General features: G+C 32.7%; 1 protein-coding gene and 2 long non-coding RNA genes across 6 annotated transcripts in view; 1 reads left to right on the top strand and 2 right to left on the bottom strand.

Annotated features, from left to right (window-relative positions):
- LOC117212934 (forkhead box protein O) overlaps window positions 1–27,996 on the bottom strand; it is a 296,038-nt gene that overhangs the window by 204,947 nt on the left and 63,095 nt on the right. The window lies entirely within an intron of this gene.
- LOC117212935 lies at window positions 7,961–9,850 on the top strand. Of its 2 annotated transcripts, XR_004488562.1 has the most exons (3): window positions 7,961–8,699; window positions 9,370–9,563; window positions 9,679–9,850. It is a non-coding gene; the product is annotated as an uncharacterized LOC117212935 (long non-coding RNA). The 2 variants fall into 2 exon arrangements; XR_004488561.1 differs by lacking the exon at window positions 7,961–8,699 and having other exon boundaries at window positions 9,264–9,563.
- LOC117212936 lies at window positions 14,676–16,705 on the bottom strand. Its single transcript, XR_004488563.1, has 2 exons — window positions 15,792–16,705; window positions 14,676–15,715 (listed from the first exon to the last, which is right to left on the bottom strand). It is a non-coding gene; the product is annotated as an uncharacterized LOC117212936 (long non-coding RNA).

The raw sequence follows: 27,996 nt of genomic DNA, 5'->3' as shown, positions 1-27,996 counted from the left end.
TCGCCACGATGATATCTTTTCTACCATTTAATGCAACATGTCGTTTTAATGTGTAATTAACTGTTAATAAACAAACACTAGAATATTATAGATCAGTTGACGTCCTTTAATGATCGGAACATTCCTAAGTGCCATTTTCATTAAATTAAAGGGAAATTAATCAAAGAAACTGTAGGTTAATTAACTTGTTAACCCTTTCATTCCTGAAATACTTAACAACCATAAACTGTCTATAATTCTTTAATAACCAATTCGTACAAATATTTTGACATGTAGAAATGTGGAGGGATTATTTACGAAGGATCGTTTGAGTGGAATAAAACTTATCTATATTTAATAATACAATTAGCTTCTCATGAGAGTACTATTCTGTTTTATAATTCTAAATTTGTAATCATACAATAACCGTGGGAAGAGGTTCATTTGGATCAATCAAAACATCGCTTCAGTCAAATTAGCGATTAATAAAGGCAAAGTAACCAATTTTAGTTCTTTAAAGATCGAAAGACATAATATTTTTTACATAATTTTTTATATAAATAACGATACGATTAAGAAATGGATGATTTTCTAAATAAATAAATTGTTACTGCTAATTGAAAACATTTGCAATATGAAATAGAAATTATATCTTGTCGGTTTTAGTTAACATGTGAAGAAAATTAAAGTATAAATAATGCTTTTAATATTTTCTAACAATTACATATTTTCGTATATTTAGTAATGTTAACATTAATGTAAATAATTCTATTGAATAAAATTTAGTAATAACGTGCGTTATGAGTATTCTTATAGCTAGAAATTACATATTCTTATGCTACATTTCTCTACAACGTTTATTCTTATATTTGATAATTTTATGTTTGCAGGATAAATATATTTGTTTAATAACTTCGTGGCTTTGAGATAAAGATATAAACTTTAGTGAATTTGAAATTAAATATTAACATATTTTCTCTGATTCCTTTAATTGTGGATTTTACAGCATATTTATTGCTCATTAACTTATTAATAACTGTTTTACTTTACCTTATTACGTTGTAGAAGTATTACTCTAGTAACAGATTATGTCTTACAATTGCCACAGATACCAAGATCAAATAAATTTTCTGAAATAGAAACGATTTGATTTACAATCTCTCTTTATTTGTATAATTAATAGACTGTGAATATTTATACAGATTCATACTTTTCTGAGTACAATAAAAAAAAATGTAACCTAATTTGAGAATGTTTTACGTACTAAATATTATAGTGGATACTATACTTTTAGTATTTTATATACTTTTATGTATTATATGCATCTTTGCACCTTCAAATTCTCCATAAATGCATAAAAATCAGCGATCTAGTCATTAAACCTGTTACTAATGCCTACTAACGTTATTGCGAAAGACATTAAAATTATTCGTGGATGAACTTATGAATCTTTCAACATTAAATACTCATAATTAAAATTGTCGTGCTAAACATAAGTTATAATATCTATTACATGATTTATAATATTGGTTTCCGCATTTTTCAATATTTAAATATTTGACTGTAGTTATTATTCAATTATTACGTGACACCTAACAGAATATCAAGCATGACTGATGCATCGTTCTTTCTAGAATCTCTAAACCTATTAACAGCCGAACCTAATAGCTTAGAAGTTTTATACAAAATTCAAAAATATTTCTTTCTACGATGTCAGCTACATTTTGACTAGCTTGCGACTAAAACGCACAACAACCAATAATTACAGTCAATATCTGAACTTTATTACCAACAGTAATTCCTGTAAATCATATCTACTTAGAAATATACCTATGCGACGTTCGCATATGAGCCGCAATAAATATGGCCTAAACGAGAAAGCCACTGTGTTATTCCATCCATTATTTAATGCCGGCTTAATGCCATCCATTCATCAGCGAACAATTAAGCAAACAATTAAATACGCTCGTAGCCGAGCGGGTCGCGCTCGCCCACTGATATTTCTCAGAGTGTAACGCCAGCGGCAAGTGTAAACTTTTCCGTGTTAATGTGGCCCTTTCACTCGGGAAACTCGTTATACCGTTCACACGTAACGTTTCCACGCAATCATAGTATGTACATATTCCTGCACGGAGTACACGCCTAATGCGTGGGCTTCGGGTTGCAAGGATTCTTAGAGAATGCGCGTGTACGTTACGTATCGATGCTAGAACTTCGTATCGAAACCGCGCTTTCGTTACGCAACCACTATGCGTCGCAAATCCTGATATACGCCTTGTGCGCGATCAAAAATCCACGGAGAAAGTTACGAAAAAGGTTCAGTATACAATTCGGATATAAAAGAACTACACAGGCCCGCGAACAATCCACAGACACCTTACACATATGCATATATGTATTATTCGAATAAATACAATAATTAAAATTCTGTCCATCTCTGATAAAATGAAATGTTTGGTTAATATTTTAATTCCTTCTAATACTTTTAATTCTGCTCGCCAGATCCAGTGGAATTACGCTAATATGAATTACTGTCAACGTTGAATTAACCACCACCGGATAAGTTTTACTTGTAGAAAATGCTCGAATCGATCTTATCGCTAACATATGATATTGAGGAAGAATGAGAACAATAGACAGGATCAAAAATGAAATTTCTCTGTTACTTATTTTGGGAGAAGCATTGTCCATTGTATAGTTAACGTGATCTTATTACAGTGACAACAAAAAAATTGGAATGATTTGTCTGTGTGCTCCAATATTGTATTTCCAGTTAGATTTTGTATATAAAAGATATTTAAGTTCGTATTGTTTAAAGTTTAAAGACTCTTCTCGAAAGTTACTTCTAGCAGTAAAGCCCATTATTCACCAAAATATCATAAAGACAAATATTATAATATTGTTCTTATTAAAATATATTAAAATATACTGCAAAGATCGTTCTCTGAGTAAATGATTGACAACTTACGAATTATCAAATCATACATAGGTAGGTTGGCAGAAAATTATGACACACCTTAAAGGTTCATGGTAACATGTTATAAAAATTATATACGTTCAATTTCAGTGAAACTCTGCAAGTTTCGTGTAAAATATTACCACATATTTTTCGAACTATAGTAGATAAATAAAGCTTAAAAAAGAAAACAATTAGAAAATTTAATTTCCATCGTCTACAAAAAACTAGAAATATTTTTGGAACTATAAATTTGTTGTAAATGAATATCAAAATTTCAAACTTTCGTAAAATCAAAGCAACAAAACGGTTTTAAGTTCACGTACAAATAAGTAGCTCCCGCTTTGATGGTAGAAAGTTAAACGCTGGTTATAGTTTCAGAACAAAATACGATCTGACGCAATTTTCACAAAGTCGCATCATCCAGTCCTGTGTCAACTTCTCTAGTGCAGGCCTACGATTTTCGAACCGTGACGGAATCCGGATTAACCATGCGGTGAATATTTCAAAACTAGGCTGTCCCTGCCATGCACGGTATGGTTAGATAAGTAGCATTCGCAGCGTAAGATGCAAATTTTCAAATTGCGAACCGTGTGCATTGCGACTAATCCATCATGAACGCGTGACCATCTGGATTATTATTCACGCCGTTTACAAACCTGGAGAGAAATAGAAATGCATAAAATAGTAATAAGAATACGTATCTATTAAACGATATATAGCTGATTTCCGCGAAGTGGATGGTTGTGCCTGCAAATAATGAACGTCGCGTGAGCGCGCAGACCAATTATTCCAGGAACATCCGAAACGGAAAGAGTAGATATGATAGAATGAATAGAGTGAACAGAATATGCGCGCTATCATTCAAGAGACGTAGATTAGGCACCGAAATATACATAAAGTGCTATACATACATTTTGTTCAAAGCTATTGCCTGATTGTTTCTAAAAAACCAAAACCCTATACGGAGATGAATAAAGATTCGACATTCGACACAAATACAAGTAGAGCATAATTGAAAGGGAATTGTTTAGAATATAATATATACAATTGAAAGATAAGTGTGTATGAGAATGAAGAAAATTTTTGTCTTAATTCCTTAACTAAATGTTACATTAGAATTGTTGAGAAATAAATTAGAATAGTACATATCTTTTATCATGACTTTCAGAAGTTAAATTAATACAAACTTTGTAAATTTCTGAATTTCGTTATTCAGCTACGCAATAAATGTATATTTTTCAAAGAGAAAATAATTACTTTCTTCATAAATTAATAAATTAAAGTTGATGTCTAATTTTCATTCTGGATCATCCTACTTAAACATTGTCCAAGGTGCGAAATAAAATCTTGTAATCTATTTAGTCTGTCTGATAAAAAAAATACCATTCCTATCTACCATTCGTTCATCAAGCCTATTCTTATTCTACTACGTTAAATGGCAAAGTAGCTTACAAAGAATACGAAAAAAGAAATCAATCATAGCCCACGCAAGAATCATACACTGTGTAGAGGAATTCGTAATTTTCGACAAATAGTTTCATAAAACATTGAGGAGATAAATAAATAAGGAAGATGAAACTCTGAGACTCTAAGATAGTCACAATGAAAGAAAATTGTGTGAAAACATATTGAGTCGTGTAAAATATGGCTAAAGTAGATATGTGTTTTAACAAACTGTCCTTCTGGTTAATGAAAGAGATAAATCGAATATGGTCCTCATCGATTTAATGAAATTTAGTATGGTAATAATCCTATATGTACAATAAACCTAGTCGTGATTTCAACTGCAGTTTTTTCTCTTTTTTTTTTTATATAATTAAACTTGAGGAATGTATAATTTTTCACCAAAGCATTTGGTAGGTACATAATTCAATTTTACGCTTGTACTACATAGCTATATCTTTTTGTTTCAGCGATATGAATCTTTTCAATGAAAGTTACCGTGTAGGTGCAAATAATCAACCAATTACATTTTGAGATTTTAAAAAATCGTACGGTATGCATAGAGTATAACGGCAAACGTAAAAATTGTTCAATTTTTTGCCTTGGATTCGTATCTAGTCGAATAAACTTCTTTTCAAATTACTTAAAATCTTATAATTATGAAAGTTCGAAATGTTTGATGCACATTTTGTAATGAACTACATTTTTCTTGCTATTAGAATAATGTCAAAAAAAGAATTCGCTCAACTGGATATGAATCCAGAGAAAACATTCGTTGAGCTCGGCAAAGGTCATGTGTGAAATTTCCGTTGTTAGTCGGATTGGCGATGTTAAAGGAATCACGTTAGTTAAGACATAGCGGAAAGATAGATCAGGCTGGTGATGATGTCGTGCCATGGATATAAACGCAAACTCGCGATATTAGAAGGTGATGGAGCACAATGGAGTAGGACAGAAGGTGGGGACCGAGGAAGAAGTCCAGTGACGTCACGCGCAACCTTGAGCACCGACCTCGGACAACGAGTCGCCTGGTTTATCTATATGCAAGCGACGGTTTTCTCTGTCTGCGTGGCCGCGGCAGTCGTGTGCTGACTGTAAAGGCGCTTGCGCTCTCGCGTGCACGCTGACGGACCGGGGGATACCAGGAGTGAGTGGGGAAAGGCGTGAAAATTCACCTAGACGTTATTCGTACGTGGGAATGAATGTCGTGATTGAAACAGTTCGATAGGTCGCCAAGTTGCTGCGAGGACGCATTTAATTGATATTTCAAATCCACCGAATTAATTATCCGGTGCCGCTCCGTTGTGCGCGTGAATCGGTCGTTCCTGACCGTTCATCAGCCGATAGCATAACGTTCGCTAACCGTAAGCCTTCAGAGTATTTTTCAAAAGCGTTTCACATTACTTTAATCGAATCGATATCGGAAGTTTTAGTTGTAATTTCAACTATTATTAAAAAAAAGAAAAAAGAAAACGTTTTAACGGCGTGTAATGAAATAAGATAAATCGAAACTCCGTATAAATTAGGAACGCTGTTCTGTTCGGTCTCTTCGAAAGTTTCAAACGATGCGGTGATTCGGTCGGCAGCGATTCAAGACGATTTAATATGCACAGCGCAACGCCGACGTTTAAGAGAACGGTTTTTACGAGGAATCGCCAGCACACGATGGTCTTTCAAGCGACATAGAGAATTCGCGAGAGCTGCGTGACGTACGAATGAAGCGGCAGTCGCATTCTTCTCGGTGGCCCAGACGCAATAAAAATAATGGCTCCGTACCAGCCAATTTTAATTGGCCACTCCACTACTACACGAGAGCTAATCCGTAATCGAGATTCGTTTTTTTCTTCTTTCTCCTCTCTAGACATGTCTGGTGCGGATCATCATTCGTCTCGCGTCTCCTTCACAAATTTGAAGGTTGGCGTAGGTAGCGTTCGAATTTAATTTTGATCGCCCGACAGGCATCTACATATGAACGCATTGTTCGTCGACATATATAATAAAGCCTTTTTACTCGGCCAAGTAATGGACAGTGACGTTGAAAAACGAGCGTATCGATGGATGTCTGTTCTTTAAACAAAGTCAATTTCTATTCTTTTCGCTGCATTTAATAGAGCAATTATCACGGGAGAAACGGACGATGTTTGACCATACGATTATCGACGATAACCAGATTCGATATTGTGTTCATTTTTTGAAAGATTATTTTTTCAAATTAATTGCTTTAACAAATACCTATAGTTTCCTAATTCTTTTAAATCAATCAATTTCATCAATGAATTAATAATGTATTTCTAACTAAACATCTATGAAAATTAAAAAATAATAGGATGACGATAATGCTCTGTAGACAGATTAGGTTGTTCATGTCCAAGTCCAACTTTTATACTGTTTCAGACTTTTAAAATATCCCAAGGAATTCTGGAATATTTACCAACATTTCTACTACATTATACAATCGTTCGTTAAGTGAAATGTTTGAAACTTCTTTCAATAACTTCTTTCCCTCAAGAGTAAGATTTCGCTTTTGGGTTAATAAATGAATAGTTAAATGAACAAATATTTGTTATTAATCGTAGGACACAATAAAGCAAAATGACTCTGAATGTGATTCGTTAAATAGATTTGAGATTTTAGTAGCCATTATGCTTGTTAATGAATGAATTGATAAAGATAGTATGGAAAAAATCTCGATCGAACAAATATCAACAGACTATCTTAGTTTTGAAACAACCCGTATCTACGTAACCTTCAATATCGATGCAATTTTTATATTACCGCATCTCCGGAGAATTCGAACAAATTTTTCGATAGATCTATGTGCTGAATACTCTTTTTATCCCATTAAATATCAAACAGTGTAAAATTCATACGAACGCAACATTGTTAAATACAGACGAATGACGTGACTCACATTTTGTTTTGTTAAAATATAACAAATACATTACAATAACAAACATTTTATAGAAGTATTACACAAATCTGAAACACAAAGAAAATATCTATAGTTTTAAAAAACCAAGTTTATATATATTATATCAATATAAAAACTTCGATGTTTTCAAATTTCACAAGGATATTATTAAATCGCTCACGAAAGTATTTAACCACTTATAATGGAAAATTATATATATTACGTATGTCTTATCAAATATTTTGAAATATCGTCAGTATCATTGTAATATTTTTCAGTATACGTTCTGAAAGTTATATATTCCGGATTTGTAAGAATTATTAATATTCGGATTCAAAAGTCTCAGAATAGGGATGCTATAGTTTATAAATCTTTTCAAAATATAAAAATATAAAATAATTAGGTGAATTAGGAACTATTTTTAACATTCCCCAAACTCTAAAGTTACGTTTCCAGGAACCTTCGTGGCACTTTTTAAAATTCAAGTTCAAATAAAAAAAATCACACAAATATTCGGATTATATTATACACAGGAGGGGGCAGCACAAGAAAAATGTATAAACACTTTATCGAAGAGTGCGTACATTTTCTCGGCTCTGTATATTATTGTCACAATAATGAAGTTTCATATCTTTATTATAAATCTTTTCAATATTGAATGTACATGATTCATAGTAAATTTCGCCTTTTTTCTTTTTCTCCTTTTTGATCTCGCTCGACTAGTTACTTTATTCTACCTATTACGGTAGAAATATTAACATCTGGATCCTCTGAAAAGTAATTTATCAAGTATGTTGAAAATGAAAAAAATAGGTTGAAAATTATCGATAGGAAAAAATTAATGATTGGTATTGGCGCGCCAAATTTAAGCTTCAGAAAAACAATGTTCGTCATAACTTGCGGGAATATTTGTTTCTAAAAATCTCCAATGAAGCATTGCGTTGTCGTAGATAATACTGTGACTTAGAAGGTTCCGACAGAAGCTAACTGTACGACTTGTGGTCTTCGACTTAGAATATTGTTTGCGATCAAGGAGCAAGACGAATATTGTTATTTTACCAAGAATAAAAGGAATATGATAACCAGAAGAAACAACCGACAGCGAAGTCTCAGTCACGTACGCGCAACTATACAGTATCAGTCGTTGTAAATGCGCACGATGCGATGAAGACAGAACTATAATTCACGTGATTAAAGCTGCACTTTGATCATCTGTTTAGACTGCGTTGCCATTATCGCGAACGATGTATGTACTTCATCGAACGTATCGTTACAGACGCGAGCGCGACAGATTCGCGGGAAGTGCGTAGTCGTAAAGCTTCTTAGTAATTAATAAATTAATGACTGTCAGAATAATATTACGCAACAGAGAAAAACAGTCATTCATTTTTCTCGTAAAAGGGACACGTACGTGATCATATTTAACATAGCATCTACGGGTTATATTTTTTTGAAAAGCTCCAGCAAATTTTATTGTATTTAGTATTTTATATTATATGACATATATTAGGTGAACGAAATATCAGACTGATAAATAAATTGATAAATAAAATGCATGTAGTAAAAAGCATTCAATTTGTACTAAATATTAGTAGGGTTGTCTCGTGCGATTAGTAATATATGTATACTAATAAAATATTATTATTACGAAAAGTAATATTATTAGAAAATATTTTTGTATACCTGTGATAAGATTGATAGTAAACTAAATGAAATTTTTTCAAATACAAATCATCCGGTTATCCTATAAACATGAAATCAACATAACACTGTAATATTATATTTAAAAAAGTTTATAACCTATACACTACCTGTAATCTAACCTAGTAGATGGAACCTTACGAATATTATTGCATACTTGATAAATTACTGTTCAGATGATCCAGGTGTTAATACTTCTATCGTAGTATAGATAGAGTAAAGTAGCTAGTAGCGAGATCAAAATTATCAATACAATTTTTATAGAAACGCGTTGCTTGAATCAAAAAACTTGAATCTCTGAGATTTCGATCTGATTTCAACGACCGGATACGTTTAATTAACGAAAAAATCGTGGATAATGAATATTCCCTGGCAGCATCTTTCTTAGACTCTTTGATTGCTGTCCTTGATACGATTAACGAGTCGATCAACGAAGCAGCCATATGACATTATGTTTGGCGTGGTGAGGTACAGAATCAGGATGATGCACCGGAAAAATCGGTGAAGGTCCTAAAACGAATTCGTCATTCGCGAATGGAAACGAGCGCGTCAGCTCCCAAAAAAGAATGGGTAAAGTGCACGCGCATCTAACAAAATCTACATGCCGACAGTCGCTATGGTACAACAGAAAAACCGCTAAGACTTCTCGATAGCTTTCCATTTGTATGCTTGTTGAATGTTCCAGGAGAACGGGTTGTACGTTGAAAAGACAAAAACAGTATAGTTATTGAGAAAAGGAAATATTGAACGAACCTGGTATCGGAACGAAACATCTTTTGTTGAGAAGACGCAGACTGCTTAACTTTGCCTAAATGTGATTATGTTATATTTAGATAATGCAAATAAATAAGAATGTCTTCTCGAAAATCAGAATAATTTTATAAGTATTTAATATTTCACTAGTTGACGTATTAATTATTTTGGAAACTCTTTCGCTCAGCGTTATTAAGTACATAGATATATATTTATTATTTCTAACTACATTTAGTTAAATAACATAACTTGTCATTTCAATACTTAAACTACCAACTTTTAATATAAATGACCAACTTGTAAATATTTATTTCGATGATTATAACGAAAATACTAATATACGTATACTAAAGTACTAATATACGTTTACAAGTAGCCAATTTGTATGGTTGTTATTCTATTTTAATGAAAGTTAATATAAATTCTGCCAAAAATACTGTTATTTTAATAATTGTTATAAAACAAAATCTGCAGTTCATCAAATCGACGAATTTAGTAATTTTTGCGTCTTATGCATCCACATTTTAACTGGCCATATTTTCATTGAAATTTTGCTGTTTTCGTTTGTTCTTTCCTCTTCTTTCGTGATTATAGATCAAGAAAAGTATTTAAATTAAAGAAGTAAATGAAAATTAGCGATTTCTACGTTTAGTAAACATTATTTCATATATAGAGTTTATATAAATGCCACATCTGTATTCTATATGTAGATAATAAATTTTTACCTTATTTCATGCTTATAAGTTATATTTGGTACTTATATAGTCTCGGATTAATCACCTATTCGTTGATCCGTCTATACATTTGATCCAGAATAAGGAGTAAGTATCTATCAACTATGAAACTGAAAATCAATCGAATTAATCAGTTAATCGGAGAAAACGAGTTAGTTAATCATTCAGATGTTAATCTCTTCGATATGATGATTTCTTAAAAATCCCATATTATTTTACATATCATTTTACTTCAATTAAAAATATTATATATATTATATATTATATCATGTTTACAACTTGCACAGATTAAAATTGAGCTAATTGTAATTAATTTGTCTTTATTATTTTTATAATTTCTAATTTTATAATTATAGAAGCTTCCAATTGAGAAACAACTCGATTAAGAGGCTAGAAGATACTGATATAAAATTTTAAAACAATATTATATTACAAAAAAATATTCGGAAAGAAAAGCTGAATTTTTACTGTATCCAGTAACCATTAAAATTGTTTTCCAGTATTTACTGGCTTGAACTTGAATTTTCATCGAGAATTACCAGACAATTCGACGATTCTCGATGTTCGATGGTAGAAACACGATTTCCTACAGGAAAATTCGAACGTTCCCAGTCCACGATTACAAATTCAAAATGCTTCGACGGATTATGTAACGTCGTACTCACGTATTATCTATGAAAGTTGCGGGAACGCGGGTATCGCTCGTACATGATAGATTTCAAAGTTTCCACTAGAACTTATTAAAAAGCTGTAAATCGTTCTGTCTATCGTATCGACATATCAGCGTAATTACAACGATAGGAAAGAGTAAGAAAGCAAAAGGGAGAAACAGAGAGAGAGAGAGAGAGAGAGAGAGAGAGAAAGACAGACAGGACAGACAAACAGACAGACAGATAGAGAGAGACAGAGACAAAGAGAGAGAGAGGCAGACAAACAGACAGAGACGGAGGCAGAGAGACAGAGAGACAGAGAGACAGAGAGACAGAGAGACAGAGAGAGGAAGAGAAGGAAGAGGATAAAGGAAAAAGGTAGATGTGTATGTAATCGTAATCAGTTCTTATCAACATCGTGTCGCAGTATACAGTGATCAACGGTTTAATTCTCTGGCGATATAAAACCGACGATTCGCGCAATGTCATTTTCCGCGTTCCGACGTTGGTTAAGTAATGTCGGATAGTTTAAATGTGCAAGTCTCAGCAAGACGCGCGAGTCCGTGGTCAAACACAACCACGTATATATATATAGAGTGACAACTCTACGTACTCTATGTACGATCGCTCCTCATGTTCAAGTAAAACAGCTAATACCACACACGCAATACGAAAGATTACACTGATTAGACCGCCGTCGAATATCGAAGAAACGAATATTCCATGCTGTGAAAATCATGCCGTCCTAGTACAATGTGCAAATTAATCCAGCTTTTAATGAACGTTGAAGAATCCCTGCAAAAAAACACCTCGTCACGTTCTCGACGCGATTCAGTACTCTTTTTCTCTCTTGTTGTTTACCTGTTCTCTTCACTCCTCTCATAAAGGCAAATTTTGCATTCGCACACCGACCGAAGATAATTATTATCGACATCGCCATGACGTTTCTATAATTGATCCAAACAGTATTTGATTGGTATAGGAGAAAGAGTGTTGGAAAAATTGCACCGAAACAAGGGGAAAGGAACATAATCAAAGAATTTAACGATGGTCGTTGTACGGTTCTACGCTAAACATGGAATGGTCGAACAGCCTTGAATCTAAAAAATTCCGACAATTCAACCGCGAGATGTTATTAAAGCGGCTCGTTTTTAGAACGGACGTAATATACATAAATGCATTTTAAATTTAATCGACGAAGGTCGTAAGCAAATGGCTAGAAAAGGCTCGATAAATCCGTGAATACGCGGGCGTTTCGTGCAGGCTTCTTTTTACGAAGAAAAAAGAAAAAAGAACCCACCAACTGCGCAGAGTTCTCGAAATTCTGCAGACATACTGCATAAAGATATGCGACGCACAACTGGGATACGTTGAAAAAGCGCGGCCAGTTTTGTATTCGCCGCTGTAAACGTGTCGCTATACCGAACTGCGTACGACTTCAGAGAACGTATACATACCCGTCTTTGCGTAACAACGCTCGAGGGATAAAAATCTCGGCTAATCGGTTCTTCTCAATACCTACGATAAAATGTACACGAAATATATCGACCGTTTATTGAAAATATCCATTCCAATTTCAAACTACGAATGGCTATCGAGACGAACAAGATTTATCGAGGAAGCCATAAAACATAATTGCAAGAAAAACACGAATCGATCCAAACAAACGCATCTGCCGTACGCTTTCGTTTCTGGCAAATCTGTACCAAAATATTCCCGCAAATATTTTCTACCAACTGTACTTTATCTTTCTATCATCTAAGCCGTCAAGCAATTGCAAAGATCTAACGAGAAAAATGTCAAAAATCCACGAAAACTATGTGCAATTATTAAAATGCAAGAGTTTATACCTCGTATTATTATGTTAGATATTATCAATTTTTCTATGTTTTTGATACTTTAATTACGATTTCAGGAGCGTTAAAGTTCTTAAAGTCAGTTCTCAAGAACGACTTTTTCACCCACACGTTCAATATCTGATCCAATGGGATACTAGGCAAGAATAATAAAAACATAAAAAATATAAGTAATAATTATATCTTACGACAAACTAAAATTCGTGAAACTAAATTTTATAAGATTAACAAAGTAGTAGACATATGACTAACAAAGTAGTAAAAAATATAGATAATCGTTATATCGTATACCAAATTTCGTGTAACTAAGTTTTTTACGATTAAATTTATTTCCATTTGTTCCACTTGAAATTTTTTATTTTTCTATAAAAATAGCCATGACTCGCGTTAATGATATGTTAGGCACTCGTCATCATTTTTTTTTAAAGCACTAGTAACGAAAATTCATCGTCTAGTCATCTTCCGAATCGACGAGAACGGTCGAGACGGTTTTTGCGCGTTAACCTTTCGCTCCAGACGGAATATCAACAAAACAGAGAACCACTGGCAGACTAATCATCCAGACCAATGACGTCATTCTCTTGCGTTGCACCGGCGCGGAGCGGTGCGGCATACGTATCGTTGCACCCATGGTTGCACGCATGCGCACTCGCTAGTCAGCGAATACCGAATTTTGCTATAGCGCATTTGCTCCGACGCGGCGCGGCACGGTGTGATGCGCATAAAACAAGGCTACGAAAAACTCATCCTGTATTATGCAGACTAATGTTGTCTGCTGCTTAACTATTCATATTACTTATTTACTACATTTTTGTTATCTACTACATTTATTTTGTATGTAGAATCATTCTTATATAATCTGTAAGTAATTCACAGATATAGTCTCACATAGTAACCAGAATAGATAAATGACAGGTTATGTTAGACTACCGAATGCCCGCAGAAACTCCACAAACTTGAAAATTAAATTGCAAACATGTTACAAAATGTAGCTCTTAATTTTTGTTCGAATCAAAGAACTGAATCTGGGCTACAAGATAGCAGTGAAATGTTAATTAGTTTATTTCTAATAATCTTCTAATAATATATAATATATTTTAAAATTAAAAATTATATAATATATGATAATAATAAATAATAATAATTCTAATCTATTCGGAAATTTCAGATTATAATTTTTCTATTGAAAGACTTAAAAATGTACCTTCCTTTACAAAATTTATGACACTTAAAACAATTCCCTGTAACTATTATTTTTTACTCACAGTTAGAAAAAGAAAAGGCGACCATTAAATAATATTCTGTAAGAAGTAGAGATTATCTACTTTTAAGTGACGTATTATCTCGTTTAAATAATTTTTATGGACAAGTAAGATTCTAATTTGGAATCTTTATAACCTAGAAACATAAAAATATCAAGAATCAAGTAAACGAAAAAAATCAAAATTACAACTTTTACCTAACCAGACAACTGTTCTCAAACCCTGCGCGACAATAAAAAAACAACGTTTCCAACTAGGCAATGAAACGAACACGAGGACAAAGACGGCACTTTCAAAATACCGATATAAAAATTGATCGTTCGAGTTGTAATTGCAGATTTCTATAGCTGATCTATTTTTAAATCAAAGGTAATTAAGCTAAATGATACTTTTATTGGTATTCGCCAGTGCTCCTTTTGGTCTTTTATTTTTTTTTTTTTTTTTTGGTTCTTTTTTTCAAGGATATTAAGGCTTGACTGTTGCTAGGATTTTGTATTATCTGTCCATTAAAAAACCATCAGCAATTTTAGTTAATCCTCGTTAAATATAACGCATTCTTTTATCACTTTTTTACCAAATTTCTTTCGTTTTCACTTCGTAATGAGCGTAATCGACAGAAAAAGATTGAGATAGCTATGTACTGAACTCTGGATAATAGAAGAACACAATAAAATGTATTACAATGTATGCTAGATAAATATGCTTGTTAAATACCGTTTTTGCATATGCAATTTACGTTTCTCTTCAAAAGCATTATTGACAAATTCAGTAAAAATATATCGTAAATATTTTGCTGTAATTGTGCATTTTTAAAGTAATTTAATTTTAATAACATTAAATATATGCTTTAAATAAATTTCAAGCCGGTAATCATAAAGCAAACATTGGTTTTACGATTGTTTATAATTGAAACTAATCAGATATCCGATGAAATTGTCTAAAATATAAAATTGTTATAGCTTAACAGTATATACTTTACATTGTATACTTTAACAGTATAGCCTGAAAGAGTCATCAATATTTATGTTTCATAAAAGGCAGAAAGTATATCTTCTGCTTGTAATACACGAAATGCAGATATCCTTTCCTTAAATCGCCCACTCAAAAGTCTTTTCATTTTATTATATCGTTAAGGGATTAAATAAATGATCCTATTTGGTAAATTCAACGCTATAGTTTATTTCATATAATCTAACCATGATCGAAATTATCTACGATTGGTTATAGTACACATAACATTGCAAGCTAACTTGCAACGTACTTTTTCGCACGGAACAGTTTTAGCGAATTCTACGTCGTATTCGGCTTAAAAATAAATACGACGAAACGCGCAATGAAGGTAAAGAGGCGACCGCCAACATAGCTTTTTGAGTGGCGTGCCGATTATCTATCTCGAATGATCGACCCTCAAAAACCTCGTCGGAGCACATCTAATCAACGATTACTTCGATTGGTCAGCACAACTACCTGTGGAATGATACGTGAGTTCCAATTTTCGAAATCAAGGCGTCGATTAGACGAAAGATTAGATATAGAAATTTACACCAGAATTAATTTTGTATTGATTGTGCACTCGTAATACTGCTGACGTCCTCATCAACAACTGCACGACGTTGTTTCGATAGGGCTGATGTCGAAAAGCACAACGCTGAAATACAGGCGTAATGTCACAGCTCATCCTGTAAAATGTCAGTTTCGGTGCTAATTCAACAGAGTAATTCGTCGAGCACACGCGATAACGATGCGCGAGCGCGTACTTGCAAATAACAGATCGCGCACATCGCAGACCAAGATATTTGGCACTGAATATCTAAAAATACACACGATCGTATGAGTGTTGTGCTGTCACTAACAATGTAGCGCAGATATCGGTTGTACTATCTACGGTCTAGAGGCCAGTATGTATAATTAGTAGAGACGACTGTTCGATTAAGGTAGCGCCTCGTTTCCTTGCTTCATCGAGTGTCGAACCGTGATCGTTTCTACACAATCCTTAAGTATATGTCTATGTACTGCTGATTGTTTTTTATTGCCGTGCAACAAAAACGTTGTTTATAAATTAAATCACATGATAGCAACGCTACTTTACACGTATCAGAATTGCGTTTCTTTGTTTTGTTTTTAATGTTCTTGAATATGCTCTTTCTAAATTGGGGTTTTGATATATGTAGGTATAAATGTTTATACGATATAGCATCCTTTTAACTAGAACTTTAAATAGCAGGTGTTTGTACACTGATATAAATTAAATCAAATGAGAGCAACGTTTCAGGTAAAATTTTTACCATATATAATATATTATATAGATTCCACAAAAGGTCAGGTGTTCAATAAAATAATTTTTTTACAATTATCTGAATTCTTTTCGACACTTGTTTGATTTTATTGTTCCATGTTCATAAAAACCATCAATTATTATTGAAAAATTCATTGAATGTTGTTGTTAGTTTCTTCATTCCTGAATAATTAATTCGTTGGAAAATTGCGTAAATCCTTAAAAAAAATAATGCATAAGTATAACATCGAGGAATTAGATGGAATGCAAAGAATTTCACATCCAAATTCACCAAGTTTATTATTTTAAAGTAAGGAAGTATTTGTTTGCATTCGTTTCAGTTTCTTCACATACACATAATTACATCGTACGTACGCAGAACTAATTTGTTCACCTTCATTTCCACCTATCTCAAGTGATGAATATGTAATTACGGCTCTAATCATACTCTTACATTTTTTATTGTTGGTTATTTTTACTAATATCTCTTCAAATATTATTGTCAAAAGAATTTTTCGGTTTTCCCTCTTACTTAGCCTCCAATGAAAGATAGATAAAATCACTCTTGGATTCTACAAATCAATGTTGAACTATGCTAATATATACATTAACTTCTTGAAATAATTTTATGGTTGAACATTTTAAATAAATTTCAAATAAATTAGGTTTTTAGTTACTTCTACTATATGTTTTGTTATATAATTTATGATATTAAATAGCAAAATTCGTATACTTTTTGGTATTCAACAAACGCGTATTACATCAAATATATTTTTTGAATAATTGAATATTAATTAGAATTTGCTAATTTTAGATAAAAAATTAAAAAATGTAAACTTCTTACTAACTTGAAATAGATTTAAAGTTTAAAATTTGCTAATAAATGAAAAAATTTGAAAAACAAAATTTCATGTGCACTTATTACAAATTACAATTCTTACATATACAATTATTGAAAATACATACACTGACTAATTAATTATTTTGTCTATTAATTTCTTAAAATACCTAAATGTAAACTGATTTAATTTCATGAATTGTAATATCGTGTACTGTATTGTATATTTCTCAAGCCAAACATTTCATCCGATGTTATGAAATAAATAACTTAATATTAGAATCGCAAAACTATTCATTTTTCTTATATGGCAGGATATCCTTTGCGAAATGATATTTATTCAAAATTTTACATTCCTTCCATTTTTTATTGTTACAATTGAGTCGCGTTTTGTAATGTATACTCGCATAATATGTACGTATTACATGGCATTTATTTTCACCGTAGTAATGTGAGCTTCCCGACAGATTTTTGCAAACGCATGCATATTTAACTCTAGTAAAAAGAATAGGCTATTTTTAAATCTAACATTTGTTAGCAAATTGAAATGAAAACCTAGTAATTAAGACATTGTCTTTAATCTTTGCATTCATAGAATTTTCATAACAGTCCCTCTAAATTACAAACGGTGGATTTTGTATGTTAATTAAAATTCATTCACCACTGAATGTCGATCGTATTAATTAGGACACAACTCTTTGAAATTTCATTCGTTGAAATTCATTTCTTTAATTAATGAATAACATCATTATTATATAGTATGCAAATAATAGAAAAGTACAAAGAGTGGAAACAAGAAAATAACGTGATGACCAAGTTCAACTCATTCAGTTGTTATTAACTATTTTCTATATTAATTAACTAGTATTAATCGATAACTACATTGGGATTGACTGTAGTCATTGGGATTGCTGTAGTCAAACCATTCGTTACGCTGAATTATTGGATATGGTGCAATCGTGCAATTACATTATTTATACAACGTCAAAAGCGATGGGCACTGCAAAAGTCTATCTCCAGAATTATTAAACTGTAATATAATAATATAGTAATATATGAAACATCCATTGAAACACATTAAGTTTTCTAAACTACTTAATTTGATCTTTCTAGATTACTTCAAGAAATATATCACTTGTCGACGATGTGATTTAGATAAAACTGCGCAACGATTTACTTTATTCATATTTTATTTATTTATTAGTTGTTATTTTCTTTCGACTGTCTCTCATTTCAAACATATTATTGAAAATCTTTAGTGAGTTTTTTACGATGATAAGATGAATGCGAGCAGACTTTAAGTACTTTTCCATTCTAGAAATTAGCAAAAATTTTTCAGGGAAAATAGTATTAATAAACAAACATGTTCTTTGTTCATTTTTTAAATATTTTTTAAGCCTTTAACAATAGAAACACATTTTTTTGATTTCCTTATATACAATATGATTTCCTTATACACATATACATTAGAAACAAATGCATTTATCACTTAGTTAATAAAATGTTTTCTTATGAGGTGTTAAGATACAAAATTCAGTGCTGCTTATATCTAGTATGTACGCAACATCGAACATGAAAACATTACCGATACTATCATCGACAACGAAGAGTTTAGTGTATCAACGAGGAACATGAAACACAACAATAGGAAAGCGTTAATTGACAACTGAAATTTAGCCAGTGGCGCATATGTCGATTGAAACTTGCACTGATGAAAAGCAGAAGATAAATATCGTATTAGATCGTCAAGAAAAACAGACATCTCATATAATATTATAACGTAATAGAAAAGTTACGCATAATAGAAATAATCACATAATATATGTCGTTTTCGCCGGAAATGCAAATGACTATGGTCCAATCTATGAAAAAACGAACGGCGCGCTCGCGTCAGCATGAATCGTCGCGTTTCTATTAACATAGTCGTTGTTGTTGTGCGTTTAAGGCCAGATGCAGACAAGCGAGTTTTGTCGTTTGCGATATCGCAAACTTGTATGCACTGCCCAACTACAAATAAATCGCACCGCGTCACGGACACGAGGTGGCTCGTATCGGTGTGATATCGCAACGACAAAAGTCGCTCGTCTGTATCAGGCTTAAACACGCATTACGTCGGGCAGAATCGTGTCAACGCGCTACATCAATCAACCAGACACGTTTTGCGTTTTCAATAAGAATCGGTTTTAGTTGTTCGTTATTCGTGTTACGCTTACGTCTAATGGCGCGTTATTTAAAAATGAAATATTCTTGAAGATAGATGTCACACTTCCGGAAGAAAAGTATAAAGTAATGATGCCAAATGTTAATTTTGGAGAGGGTCCTCGAACAGAGGCATTTATTTCATTAAATCGAAACAATGGATCTTGTCGGAAGAAGTTAAATATTAAACCAGATATTTATTAATCCAGAACAGAGTTTAACTTTAGGAGAACTAAAGAGTTAGAGTACAAGTAAATCCGAATTTACCGAATTCACTTAGTCAACATTCGATTGTACTTGAAAGTATCGCCATTTACATCATTTTCGAAACTCATACTTAAAGATATGTGTTCAGTTTTTCTATCAAGGTACTCGAGATATATCCGAAACTTTTCAGTCAAATTTAAACCTATTTGCAATATACCTATTTTTACTTTCTATTTGTAAAAACCGGTAGACGATTGTCTATTAATGAACAAGACTAGAAGACCATTGTCTTACGCACATAACCTGTATCCATTGGAAAACTACTTGGCATCTGAAATCCTCTACTCTCCCTTCTTTCAAGATTCGTCTCTCGGGAGTCCCCTATTCATTTTTGCGCTAGGTCCAATGGAAATAGCCCAACAATTGCATATTTCGCGTCTTTGAAATTTGGTTCATCATATTCGCCACGGTGGCGAACGAGTACTTCGCTGCTACGAGTAATTTACGATGACGGAATTTCAAGAGTTTCTTCGTTGCCTCGTTATAAATTTAAATCGTCATCAAATTAGTTGTGTGAAAATGCTCGAGTCGAACAAGGTTTCGAATACGAATGTATATAAAAATACGTATAGTTGGCGGAAGCGACATAGGTCATAAAATGGAGGTCAGTGGTTAAAATTCACGATTTGACTGTAACAAATAATTAGTCAAGAAAAGTCAAAATCCTTTAGAACCAAATTTAGAGCCAAATGGTATCAATTCAGAACCAGTTTTTCCTTTACAGTATATCTGGCAAAATTTGTCTGTATGCAAAGGAAACATTCTTATGAAATAAATAGCAAACAACGAAACACTTAAAGATATCAATATTCTTCTTCACCACTGCTATCACACTGAATCATGTCCACATGTGAGCTATTGTTCAAGAAAGTAACGATTGCGATAACCTAAAGTATCTATCTTACTGTAAGAGACACAAAAATACTCACTTGACAAAGATATTCTGATTAAGAATAGTTTACAAAGATTATTTTCGTAGAATCGATAAATTTCAATTTCATTATAAATGAAGATGTAGGTATGCTCTCGCTCAAATGTCGCAAAACGGTTATTATATCTAATTCAAGGCTGGAAAATGTTAAGTGGCAATTAAAAGACGAAAAAATATGATTGACATGTGGCAAAAAAGAATTAGTTACTATATAATGTATTAATAATTTTACTGAAAAATGCAAGCAACTTTAATATCATAACCTACATTTACATCGAATACTGATGTTTTACTAATTTCAAGCATCAAAAGTATCTTCAGACTTTTGAGAAAGACTATAGATTGCCCTTTCTGATATTACTTCTATCAGGTTGAGTCTCAATTACTAGAATATATTATTAGCTAAAAAGTTGAAAAATAGAACAACGGTTATTGTTGTGGATGCGCATTTCTGATCGACTGGTCCCCTGGTGTGCAACGGTAAACGACGATCCATAAAATGTTTCTTCCTTCTTACTTTGGTGTGGAAGGTTCCATTATCTATGCCTCACAGCAGGCATCGAATGGCAGAAAGGCTCGAGAAAAGCAAGGACAAAACGCAGCGAATTATTTGCTGCATTACTTTTTTTCATGGATGACCGGGGGAAATGGTTTCAGGTTTCTGACTCGATGGCATGAACGAGTGCGTTAACATAAACAAAAGTCAATAAATCTCGAACAAGCCAGATTGAGCGAGAAGAGATTAACCTGAATTTTATTAAACGACTTTTCTTTCCATGTATCGCCAATTGTGCCGATTAGTATGCTAAATGTTTAATGAAACATGATTAACAACTTAAACACGTCTATGTAACCTGTAACAACACGCGTGTGATTTTTATCCAAGTAGTAAACGCTCGTTAAATTGAAGAACGCAATTACTAGTCATTCTGATTTATCAGCCAGTCAGATCACGATGCTAACTTCACTTCATTTGTCACTGTCTCGACAATTTCGCTGTAATTTCTTTTCTTTTCAGCGAATTGCGCTGAGAGGAAAGATTCGATGGGTTTATTGGAATATTTAACTATCGATAATTATATGTTACACAATTTTTTAATGTTTCAGACGTACGAGAATTGAATTAGACAATTTAATCCTAACCTTTGTCTCATTGTTCGACGAAGATAAAAATTCAGGCTCACCTGCAACAGAAGAAAAGAATAAAATTTAATTTATATACATAACAAATTAATATCATATACATACTAAGTAGACTGCGGATAATTATATAAATTGTGCAAAATGCGAAAATTATATGAACATTTAGAAAAATTAAATACACAAAAATATAAGAAATGTGCATAATATGCAAAACTACATACAATGTGCAAGATAGAATACTTGTGTTGGAATATTTACAAGATAAAATATGTCTCTACAAAGGTTTCGGTTCTTCAATAGCGTTCATAAAAATATGAACTCGCATAAACATCATTCGCAGTGCAATAATAATTAACTTTTTATTCCAATTATTACACTAAAGAATATTTGCTACTGCGGTTATCATATTCGCTGGATTATACGATATATAAATCACGGCCCACGATTCAGAATTCATCACTGTCCAAGAGGACAATGTTAATCATGTACGAGGGTGCCAGTGAGTTGGCAAAACCTGAAAAGCCTCGTTCTAGCTGAACACTCGTTAGGCAATATTTCCTCGAGCTCAGGTATTAATGAGAAGAAAAACGGGAAAGAAGCGCGAAGAACGCGTTCTTCGTGGCTGGCAATCGAGTATCGCAGTAATACTCGCTCGAATTCGGGAACTGTGCCAGTTAGAAACGATCGTCTTCCACTTTTCAATTTACAATGTGAGAAAAAAAATCGGAGCTCGACGAGCAAGGAACGCACGTCTCCGCTCGTCTATTCCCCCAAGTGCGCCACTTTCTCTGTAGCATCGAGGGTACTTGCGAGGGGACGTAATCGCATGATAATTTTCTCATGAGTTTTCTTACCCCTCGCGAGAGGACGCACTTGGATCAAGCCCAGTTGGCCGCGATTCTTCGCTTCTCGCTTTTGCCAACAAATACCATAAGGCAGCAGCTCGCTACAAAGCCTTGTTACTTTGCATTAACGCTGATGTTCCCGTCGATGACCTTTTCCCCCGACGGAGAACCTTAGAACTCGTCAAGAAGTAAAGATTTTGAATCGATTTACAGGGGCTCGGTGTTGATATGACGATCGTATAAAAATAGAAAACGGGGGAATATCTTGTTACGAGAAGCATCTCATTTTCAAATAATCAACCCTCATACGAAATTCGGTTCAATTTGATTTAGTATGAGAATCAGGCGTTTGAGAAGCTTTTACGAGAACATTTTAGGATTTTGCCGATTCTTGAAGTTATTGTACAAAGAATATATGTATAGGTATGCTATACGTAGATCGCAGATATTTATGTAAATTTATACTTTTGTGAACACAATTAAAGAAGTGGATCTAAACAGAGATTTGTTTATCTACTAAATATTACAACTAAATAGTACTTGCTATGTGGGTATTTTATATACTTTTATATATTATGCGCATTCTTGCATCCTTACATTTTCCCAAACGCATAAAAATATGCAGTTTAGTCACATGTAAAAAGATACGTTTGGTTACCTGTGTTATAATACAAAAGATATTCTTTACTTTGATACTGTTTTCAATATAATACTTACTTGAACGATGCAAACAGTTATATAATATATGTAAATATATATTAATATATCCTTATCAGGAACACGAGGCATTATTTGTTTTGTAATTTAAAGAATAAAAACGAAAGAATTTTACAAAACAGCTCTATAGAGAAAATCGATTTTTCATACTTTAAAGAAATGATCAATACAGGAACAAAATTCAACGAAATTGGCTGCACCAGGTTACATACGGACTACATACATGTACACACAGGAACGCTACAGTCATAGCGTAAAGTTTATATTTTAATTGGTCATTAGAAAAGTGATTGAATAGTTTCGTACTCTTACCTATTATTAACAAAGTGTGCTATACACTATAAAATTATTATAAACAGATATTCTCTATGTTTCTCTTTTCTCTTTATTTGTACTCAAACTGCCACAATATTATTTAAATATAGGAATGAAAGAGACCAAACCAAACTCAGGGATGAAAATTCGCATGAATTAGTTATTATTATATTATTAACTATTTTTTCTTTTATCCGCATATAATTAAGTTTCAAATCTATCTCGCTAATTTGTTTACTTAACAAGCTGTAATATTCCAACTAATTGTGACATCAATATTGACCCAGTAAAAATAAATAACGATGTATGTAAAATAGTTTCATATGTAAATTAGAACTTCAAACTTAATTTCTTCGGAAATTCCCGTCATATATTTCGTTCCCTTTCGACACCTGAATCCGAATCTAATGTAATAATATGAAGTTACGCTTCCTCGGTATTAGAGGCTTTACTTTTAAAGCAGTACCAATGTTACAGCAACCTTTTAATTGGCTCGAATGTAAAGTACGGCCCTGAAGTCGAGAGTGAAGACTGTGAAGTGAGGATTAAGTGAAAAATGCAGTACACAGAATTCTTTTTAGACTTTACATATAAATGCAGTGTAAGAAATTGTTTTACTAAATAATTTTTCGTTAAAGTTGTAGTAGTTCGCAGTAGTTCATTAGAAATTTACTCAGGATAGATAGTCAGACATTGACTAAAGCTGGTACATAAACTTCAACTTCTGTCTTAATTCTTTGCGCTTATATAACGAGTTTATACTCAATATCAGAAGGCCAATGACTAGACACATTTGTCAGAGTATTAAAAGGACTCAAGCATTTTAAATAAAACTTGTAAGACGAATAGCTAATGCATGTTATTCATTACATGCGTTATGTATGATATTTCACTAGTATTTGTAATATACCGAAAAATTTAAACACTAAAAAATCTAATAAAAGCCAAAGCATTTCCTTTCTTATTCCTACTTACAGTGAACAAATAATAAGAAAACAAGCAAATTATTTTATTGCCCACGTTAAAAAATACAGAAAAATCTGTAAAGCCCTAAAAAGAAAAACCACGATAATCGTGTAAGATTCGCATTCTATTTCTATTAAACACCTGTCGCGTAATATCCTCAAGCCAAAAGGATAAGGTGCATTAAAGCAAAGTGGATGCTTGAGGTTGGCGAGTAAACACTACCAACGGAAACTTTTAATCCAAGTTTCCAGTGGCGCTGGACTTCCGTGCGAAGACGCGGTAAATCAACCCCCGTTTACACGGAGCACTTTGCTTTATTGTTTAAGCTTCACAAAAGAATACCGACAGGCAAGTTGGGTCGAGACAACAATTAAGATGTATGTCATTGCGCGATAGCAATGTTACGGCTATTTTAACAGTCTCATCGTTTCACAAGACATATACGCGAGCATGACCATTTCCTGCTGCTCACGCGCGCAATTTTGTAAATCGCCAGTGACACGCGAATTATCTTACAATCAAAAAATCGCGACATTCGAAGCGACGTGACGACAAAGCTCAGTTAAAAAGACTCTATCATAATTCCAAATCATTAAGTTTTACGAGATATCGCTTACAAGCAGCTGTATCGTCGCATTAAATACCGGTTATGTAATAGACAAGAAGAGCAATTCGAAAGTAAAATTTACGATCAAATTTTTCTCCTATTACTTTTCTGCTTCTTTTTTACTACTATCCCTTTGTAACGAAGTTTAAAAAAAGGATTATCATGCGGTGTCAATTATCAATAATCAAAACGTATACGAATTAAAATGTAGCAAGGTAATTATATTACACGAGTCATGTATTGACTCACTATTGATTTTATTATATATTGAACCATTCAGTGTCTTAGAATCGTAAGTCTACTTACGGTCATATACTGTATTCTGTTTTAAAGCTTCGTGTAATGAAAAGAAATTTATGACCTATAATATTTTACTTATGAGTAGAAGAGCTAGTGTATATTAATTACTATTTGAATAACGACATTCTGAAACGAAAAAGGTGAATTGTAATACAAATTTTGTTTTCTAATATAATGCATACAGTACTTTACGAAATGTGCAGCGTAATGATTTCAAATAATTTGGCACAGAAAGATCATACATGAAATTAATATCAATTTTCAGCCAACAATGAATCGTATTAATTATCGAATCGAATAATCAAATTATCAGATATTTATTTCTATAAAAAAGAATGTCGTCTTAAGTTTATACAACGAAACCATATATTTTTCTCCATAAAAGAAATATTGAGCTGGAAACATATTACGCCAAAAAACCATGATTTTTTTAATCTCAAAGATATTTAGATTTAAATATTTCAAAATGATACTAACAATAGATATTTATCTCCTTAATGTCATCTTTATTTTTTTTTATTATAACGAAAATAATACAGAAGAACATTATTTTACCTAACATACTAAAATAACGAGAATGACTGATTTTGAATCTCGTTATCCACTAGTGAATGTACTAGTTACTTCCACGCACATAGTAATAATTTTGTGGTTTTGAAATATGATATCAACGAATGGTGAATTTATCTGCTGATAACATCCTATAATTATATAAATCCTATAATAAATAACATCGTATAATTGTTGTATTTATTTATTTATATTACAACCTGGTTCAAAAAATTGGCCATTTAAAATATTATGTATATACATATACACCAGAAACATGACCACTTTGACTATTGACCAATTTTGCCTCACCATATCGTAACTCGTATTATAATTCACTGTACTGAAAGGATCATTGTTGAAAGAACGATCTTAACCTACCCCTAGCCAGGAAAAATTTCACAAATATGGGGGGGGGAAGTTCTCAGCGTTAAGATACAGCAAATTTGAACAAGCCCGGCACATATAACGACAACACAGGGATTCTTATGCAGTATATTATCGCGTCGCATCGCGTCGTTCCCAGCCGAAATGCAACAAGTTGCCCATTCGACCCGAATACCTCCGTCTCTTTTTCCCATGCTTTCTCTCTTCCTCTCCTTTCCCAGTCAACTACCACACTAAAATACATTCATAAACGCGTACGCAAGCACACTAACACGATTCATCTATAACCGTGTGACATCTTATACGTATTTCGCGAGGAAACACGCGTGAAAAGCACATTTTATCGCTAATTCACGAGCCAGTCTCATCTTTGTCGAGTGTGTTCGCCAAATCATTGTTCAATGAGGTTCTTCGGTTCATTTTTCGATACCGAAACGACGAACGGAATTTCTTCCCCGAAAACAACGCTTTTCTAACGACCGTTTGTCACGACCCTCTGCAGAAAATTGGCTCTGCATAGAATGATTCACAGAATTGTTCTCTTGCAACGTTTATGTGTTTCATAAATCAAATTGTTGAACAATCAATGACCGATTTTGATTAATAAATCAGCTACTGATCGCATGCGGTTTCAGAACGAACGATACCTAACCATTTATTATTCATTTTTTATAATCCTAAATACATTAAATAATAAATTGTTTGCAATTTTATATAATATTTGTATTACAATATCTTTTTTAGCTCCTAATTATCATTGTTTGATATCAATTAATCGTTTCTTTTTCTAACATCAAGGGTAACTTTTAACATTGCATGGAATTGCAAATTTGCAATTGGAACTGCAATTGCATTGCATAATTGCATGGAATAATACTGAGGAAATGAAATTGCACTAACAATATTTGCTGTTAATTTCAACTACATTACTATGTATGTAATATCATTGCATTCAAAGAATACTGCAAAATAAAATCGTAACAATGGATAGTTAATAAAATTAGAAATTTTTTAAAGTTTTGGTGTAAAATTTAGCCTCAATGTTATAAGAAACTTATTAAATTCAAAAGTTAATTGCTCAGGAGGAACACTAATATTTTACAAATTTTTATATATCTTAACTTTAATGATTATGTGCGATTAAAAACTGATTTTACTACGTCTGCTCAGATTTTATAATGTTATGTACACGTTAATCTTTAAATGTGACATACGTGTAAATAATATAGCGAAACAAAATTATCATTTAAACTTGTAAATTGCATTAGAAATTACTTTACAGATTTACAAGTGATAGTATCATACATTTCACAGCGATAATAAAATTTAACCTGGAACAGCTCTACGCATTTTATCTAGAATTATATTTCGTCCACGTTGATTATAATTATCATTTTTGGGGATTATTT

This window comes from Bombus bifarius, unplaced genomic scaffold (assembly GCF_011952205.1).
Source record: "Bombus bifarius isolate JDL3187 unplaced genomic scaffold, Bbif_JDL3187 scf7180000008418, whole genome shotgun sequence".
NCBI classification, from domain to species: Eukaryota; Metazoa; Arthropoda; class Insecta; order Hymenoptera; family Apidae; genus Bombus; species Bombus bifarius.
Note: the sequence above shows the minus strand (reverse complement) of the source record. Positions and strands in the feature narration are given on the sequence as shown.